Source organism: Pelophylax lessonae (assembly GCF_965119305.1).
Source record: "Pelophylax lessonae genome assembly, chromosome: 8".
Classification (NCBI taxonomy): domain Eukaryota; kingdom Metazoa; phylum Chordata; class Amphibia; order Anura; family Ranidae; genus Pelophylax; species Pelophylax lessonae.
Window position 1 is genome coordinate 227,718,998 of NC_138775.1, and position 7,263 is coordinate 227,726,260.

At 41.0% G+C, this 7,263-nt stretch overlaps 1 pseudogene across 1 annotated transcript; it reads right to left on the bottom strand.

The window, feature by feature from the left end:
* Positions 1-278: 278 nt before the first annotated feature.
* On the bottom strand, positions 279-943 carry LOC309562233 (annotated as a pseudogene). The gene has a single exon. The product of its transcript is annotated as an uncharacterized misc_RNA (transcript).
* Positions 944-7,263: the final 6,320 nt, after the last annotated feature.

Genomic DNA, 7,263 nt, shown 5'->3' on the forward strand with positions numbered 1-7,263 from the left:
GATTGCTAATGTGACCTTTCCATTGGATGGAACCAGTATTACTGGGGATGTATGTGCAGCATGCACCTATTTTTTTCTATCATGTGACAGACTCCTCCTTTCTCTGCAAGCATCATATCTAATGCTACCCGATTCTGAAAAGCCATTTGTGAGGTGGACTCTAATTGTTCTGCTATTCCCTGGAGGGCATCTCGTGTGTAATTAACAAACCTCTGCTGATTAAAATAAATGTAATTTATCCAATCTACATTCTTATTAATTGTAACTATGGGAAACAATTATTTAAATCCAGCCGCTACCTGATCTCGGGCCTTAAACTCATTTGGGACCCCTCTTGGAACACCTATGGCATCTATATAAACATGTGGATCAAAGCTACCCATGGGGACTTCTCTCTTTTGTTTCCCTGCAGTTCTAGTGTTTCCCTGAAGCTGATGTGTGTTTACGTCATTTTCAGTGAATATGTGTAGGGGCATTATTGCTTTAGCAAGGGCACATTGTCCTGTCCACTTCAAAGGCAACCTAGTCCTTATTTTCATATCTCCACATATCCAATATATGTCTCCCAAAGAAATTGTTTGATTCACTATAACAGTAGACCTGTAGGTGGAGCAGTAACCCTCTGTAAAATTTCCTATAAATCTACCCCCACCACTGTGTCTGGAATAACATGTGTAGCTACCTGGGTAAATGGTGATAGATCCAGTGGGCCTAGATTCTTTTTAGTTATAATGGGATATTCCTTTTTCCATGTTTCACAGTTAGAATGGTTACTAGAGGTATTGGTAAAACAAGTTTCTACATTCTCAGGGATGTTAAGGGGCACCGTACCCAAGTGTGGCCTAGCTCCTCCACAGAAATAACAATCTGACATGTTATGTGAGCTAGCACTATACCTCATCCATTCTAACCATAAGTTTACATCAGAGAACCCTGTCTCCATGGCAGTGCCCCTCAACCCCGGTCCCCAGGGCACACCAACAGGCCAGGTCTGCAAGAAAACTGAAACACATCACAGGTGACATAATCTGCCTCTCAGCGACTGCAGCACTCCAGTCCGCATCTCCCCAAGGCAATACTTAAAATCTGGCCTGCTAGTGTGCCCCGAGAAACGGAGCCGAGAAACACCGCTCTACGGCCACAGTATCCTCAAAAGTGGGGTCTGCTATAGCTATCACTTCTCCCAAAGTCTGTACACGGGGCCTTAAAGGATTGGTCTCTTGTACCTGTGATGGCCACTCAGGAGAGCCATAAAGTGTATAAGAATAACCAGCGCTAAAACCTCTTAAAAACGGTGAACCATAAGTTACTGTATACAGTAAAAATATGACATAGGAAATACATTTCTTGAAAATACAATACAGCAATAAAAAGTGTCAATCAAATATAAAGTGTCCAGTGCAAGAATTGAATTAAAGTGCCAAGGTGCTGAATAAGTGAAGGTAATGTGTAGTGAACTAAACTTTCAAATATTCCAAAATCATTTGTAATGTGAAAAGAGTGGTAAAATAAATATATGTGCAGATAATTAGCAGATTGTACAGGTTCTATGGACCCAGAACTAGTCAAAAGCTCGGACTGAAGCAATTGATGTAAAAAACAAAAATTCAATTAAAGTGCCATAGGAGACATGAGCTGCTGGTAGCTGTGAAAAATGTGCAGAAGGTCAAAAATCGCCTTGCGAAGATAAAGAGGAGCAAGTTGCACAGCTTCTATGAGTAGAGGAACTGTTCACAAGCTCCGAAACAAAATTTAATAGAGGCAAATGAAGAAATATGCCCTATAAAGGGCGAACTAAAGAAGTGCAGTGAAAGTAGTAGTGTAAGTTAACAATAGCTGTGATTCAAATCAATAGGTGAAAACAATCAATAGAAACTGAAATATCAGGGTGCACAATGCCCTATGATAGGTGAACCCCTGTGAACGGACAATAAAAAAATCTTGATGAAAAATATCACAGTAATAACAAAACGTGATATAAAAAGTGAAGTAGGTGAATATCAAAAAGTGTGGTCCATAAATAAGTGGGAAAAGTCCAATAATTCTCCAAATATTATAGATAAAAGTTCATAATAAGTGCAATTACAGCCAGCGATAATTAGTGATCCCAGTGAGTGAGCAAGATATCCTCAAAATATTTGAAATGGCCGAAATGGAGGATATCTTGCTCACTCACTGTGGCACTGGGATCACTAATTATCGCTGGCTGTAATTGCACTTATTATGAACTTTTATCTATAATATTTGGAGAATTATTGGACTTTTCCCACTTATTTATGGACCACACTTTTTGATATTCACCTACTTCACTTTTTATATCACGTTTTGTTATTACTGTGATATTTTTCATCAAGATTTTTTTATTGTCCGTTCACAGGGGTTCACCTATCATAGGGCATTGTGCACCCTGATATTTCAGTTTCTATTGATTGTTTTCACCTATTGATTTGAATCACAGCTATTGTTAACTTACACTACTACTTTCACTGCACTTCTTTAGTTCGCCCTTTATAGGGCATATTTCTTCATTTGCCTCTATTAAATTTTGTTTCGGAGCTTGTGAACAGTTCCTCTACTCATAGAAGCTGTGCAACTTGCTCCTCTTTATCTTCGCAAGGCGATTTTTGACCTTCTGCACATTTTTCACAGCTACCAGCAGCTCATGTCTCCTATGGCACTTTAATTGAATTTTTGTTTTTTACATCAATTGCTTCAGTCCGAGCTTTTGACTAGTTCTGGGTCCATAGAACCTGTACAATCTGCTCATTATCTGCACATATATTTATTTTACCACTCTTTTCACATTACAAATGATTTTGGAATATTTGAACGTTTAGTTCACTACACATTACCTTCACTTATTCAGCACCTTGGCACTTTAATTCAATTCTTGCACTGGACACTTTATATTTGATTGACACTTTTTATTGCTGTATTGTATTTTCAAGAAATTTATTTCCTATATCATATTTTTACTGTATACAGTAACTTATGGTTCACCGTTTTTAAGAGGTTTTAGCGCTGGTTATTCTTATACACTTTATTTGATCGTATGTGGTGACACTACAGAACTAGCTGCAGGACCTCTGGTGCTCCATCTATTTATCTTTTTATCCCCGACACTTCTTTTCTTGCTTGGTAGCGCATAGATTTTACCCTTTATTTCAGGAGAGCCATACATATCTCTTAGCTGAATTGTCATTCTGCTTATAAGTGTCTTCCCATTTTTATCCTGGCTAGTAGTAGGTTTGTACTCCTAATCGTCTCCTGTGTTCCAACCCACTAATCCCCAGTGTCCACATTCATTCCCCCAGTATTCATCCGTGACACACACATAGATACCCCTAGACTCTGGAATGTCCTTACACCAGTGATATAGCCAAGCAGGGTCATATGGACAAGGTACTATGTCACAATACTCAAAAATGAAAGTGGCTACTTGAATGTTTGAAGAATTATACCAAAATGTGGTTACATCGCCTGTTTTCCTAATAGCTATCTAGGGATATTTGGAAGGGGCTGACGCAGCTCTTTTCCTCCTAACAAGTCTCTGTGCTACAGGGATCTTTGTTTCTTCATTCCCCTCTTCGGCAGAGGGTGTGCTGTTCTGGCCTCCACACAGTCCTTCAAGGGGGCCTAAGTCCTCTGGGTGATATATACAGTTAATTATGATCCAAGTTGGAGTGAACACTAGTTCCTTGCTATGAATACAGTCATTTTGCTGATTTTCAGAGACTATAACACCTGCTTCGCTCGCTCTTCAAGGATTTTCAACACCTGCTTCTCCTCTTTTATCTGTGTCTTTTATCTTTGTCTTGCTTCGCACAATCCACCTTACTCCACTGGCATGGATCCAGGCTTGTTGGTTCTCCACAAGGACAGCGATTCTGGTCACTGCGACTACCTTTGTCTTTTGGTCCAAAACGAAATCCAGCCTTGGTCTTGTGATGCTACTTCATCTCCTTCCTTCAAGGGATGGGTTAATACGTTGATACCTGTGAAGAGAAAAGAAAGGTGCGAGCAACTTCTTCGTTCCACTTGATTCAAAATTCCAATTACTTTTTCTCAACTCGTATTTGATTGTCCTATTTATCCTTTCCACTATACCTGAACTCTGTGGATGACAATCTATTTTCAGGATTTTTACTAGTTCCTGACATTCTCTTTAATATTAAAGCTGAACCATTATTACAACTAATTCAAAGCAGGCATCCCCATCCAGGAATAATCTCCTGATTGAGAATGCGCGCCACCGTGTGGGCATCTCCCTTTTGTGGCCCTAAAAGCTTCCACTCATCTGCTGAACATGTCCACTATTAACTCTTGTTTCTACCCTGTGTTGGGCTTATGTGTGAAATCTATTTGTAGATGTTCATCTTTGGCCTTATGTGTTTGTTTGTGTTGTTCCTAATACAGGTGATGCACCTAGCAACATATGCTTTCACTAATTTAGGTAAATGCAAAAAAAAACTTCAGTAAAAAAACTTCAGTAATACAGTGGGTACGGAAAGTATTCAGACCCCCTTAAATTTTTCACTCTTTGTTATATTGCAGCCATTTGCTAAAATCATTTAGGTTCATTCTTCTTACTCATGAATGTACACATAGCACCCCATACTGACAGAAAAATACAGAATTGTTGACATTGTTGCAGATTTATTAAAAAAGAAAAACTGAAATATCACATGGTCCTAAGTATTCAGACCCTTTGCTGTGACACTCATATATTTAACTCAGGTGCTTTCCATTTCTTCTGATCATCCTTGAGATGGTTCTACACCTTCATTTGAGTCCAGCTGTGTTGGATTATACTGATTGGACTTGATTAGGAAAGCCACACACCTGTCTATATAAGACCTTCCAGATCACAATGCATGTCAGAGCAAATGAGAATCATGAGGTCAAAGGAACTGCCTGAAGAGCTCAGAGACAGAATTGTGGCAAGGCACAGATCTGGCCAAGGTTACAAAAAGATTTCTGCTGCACTTAAGGTTCCTAAGAGCACAGTGGCCTCCATAATCCTCAAATGGAAGACGTTTGGGACGACCAGAACCCTTCCTAGAGCTGGCCGTCCGGCCAAACTGAGCTATCGGGGGAGAAGAGCCTTGGTGAGAGAGGTAAAGAAGAACCCAAAGATCACTGTGGCTGAGCTCCAGAGATGCAGTCAGGAGATGGGAGAAAGTTGTAGAAAGTAAACCATCACTGCAGCCCTCCACCAGTCGGGGCTTTATGGCAGAGTGGCCCGACGGAAGCCTCTCCTCAGTGTAAGACACATGAAAGCCCGCATGGAGTTTGCTAAAAAAAACACCTGAAGGACTCCAAGATGGTGAGAAATAAGATTCTCTGGTCTGATGAGACCAAAATAGAACTTTTTGGCCTTAATTCTAAGCAGTATGTGTGGAGAAAACCAGGCACTGCTCATCACCTGTCCAATACAGTCCCAACAGTGAAGCATGGTGGTGGCAGCATCATGCTGTGGGGGTGTTTTTCAGCTGCAGGGACAGGACGACTGGTTGCAATCGAGGGAAAGATGAATGCGGCCAAGTACAGGGATATCCTGGACAAAAACCTTCTCCAGAGTGCTCTGGACCTCAGACTGGGCCGAAGGTTTACCTTCCAACAAGACAATGACCCTAAGCACACAGCTAAAATAACGAAGGAGTGGCTTCACAACAACTCCGTGACTGTTCTTGAATGGCCCAGCCAGAGCCCTGACTTAAACCCAATTGAGCATCTCTGGAGAGACCTAAAAATGGCTGTCCACCAACGTTTACCATCCAACCTGACAGAACTGGAGAGGATCTGCAAGGAGGAATGGCAGAGGATCCCCAAATCCAGGTGTGAAAGACTTGTTGCATCTTTCCCAAAAAGACTCCTGGCTGTATTAGATCAAAAGGTGGCTTCTACTAAATACTGAGCAAAGGGTCTGAATACTTAGGACCATGTGATATTTCAGTTTTTCTTTTTTAATAAATCTGCAACAATGTCAACAATTCTGTGTTTTTCTGTCAGTATCGGGTGCTATGTGTACATTCATGAGGAAGAAGAATGAACTTAAATGATTTTAGCAAATGGCTGCATTATAACAAAGAGTGAAAAATTTAAGGGGGTCTGAATACTTTCCGTACCCACTGTACTTCATATGTTCTTTCCCACCTCCTGTGTCCTATTCCATCATACTAGGCAATAGACAGTGGGGCGCTAGCTGCGGGGATACAAGATCTCCCCTCTTTTAGAAAAAGGCTATTCTCAACTTTTTCTAAACCATCACCTAATTCCTTAAACCTGTTCTGTAGCATGCGTTTGTAGCTCTAAAAATGTGTGACCTTTTGGCCTGGTGCAGGAACCATCTACAAAAACATCCTCTGTTCCCTCTATGGCTGTCCTGATATATTATGCTATACAATCATGTTGTGGTGTAACACACCCTTTAATCCCAGTAACCCATTTAAAACTGGGGCCTACCTAGGGCAAATAATGTGGCCATCCCTATTACCATCTCACAAGATGCTATGCTTGGAGTCACTTCAGGCATGCCTTAGGCCTGAAATTCGACCATCTTTGGACAAAACTATAGGGCCAAGTCTACCACCATACTCCTGGGCAAGTACACCTGTCATAGTCTTACAATTGTCCCTTGCATAAACACAAAACATTTTTCCATAATTTGGGAGGCCCAGTGCAGGCGCTACAACCATAGCATTTTCAGATACATAAATGCATTCAACATTACTTGTGACATTTCTGGACCTTTGGCTTGTCTCAAAATGTTGTCATAAAATAGGAGCAGTCGGATCCATTGCAATCAATGATCCTTGTCTTGTGGGCGGGCAAGACCCACTGTGGGTTGGCAAGACCCACGTGACTGACTCTCCTTTCCCCCTCTGTGAGAACAAAACCAAGGTAAACAACACTTTCCTGACACCATTGTCATTATTCCTGTGACACATTGTGTCCACATACATGTACATTTCTCAATAAACTCACTCGCTGGACTGGAGAACTATAGAGCAGACAACTAAAACTGTCTACTTAGCCCTGAGGCATTTCTACACCAGTTCAGTTACCTGGACTGAAAAACAAAACAAGAAACAAAGATGGCTGTGCCTCCTCGTCCACTAGGACGCTAAAAAAAACGCATTACTTCAACCAATCACTGTAAAGTGGGTAGCATCGGATGGTATGGCTATCAGTAGAGATGGCACATCAGATACCACTTGCATACTACATACTACAGTCAGATAAAACTAAAACTTTTTGGCT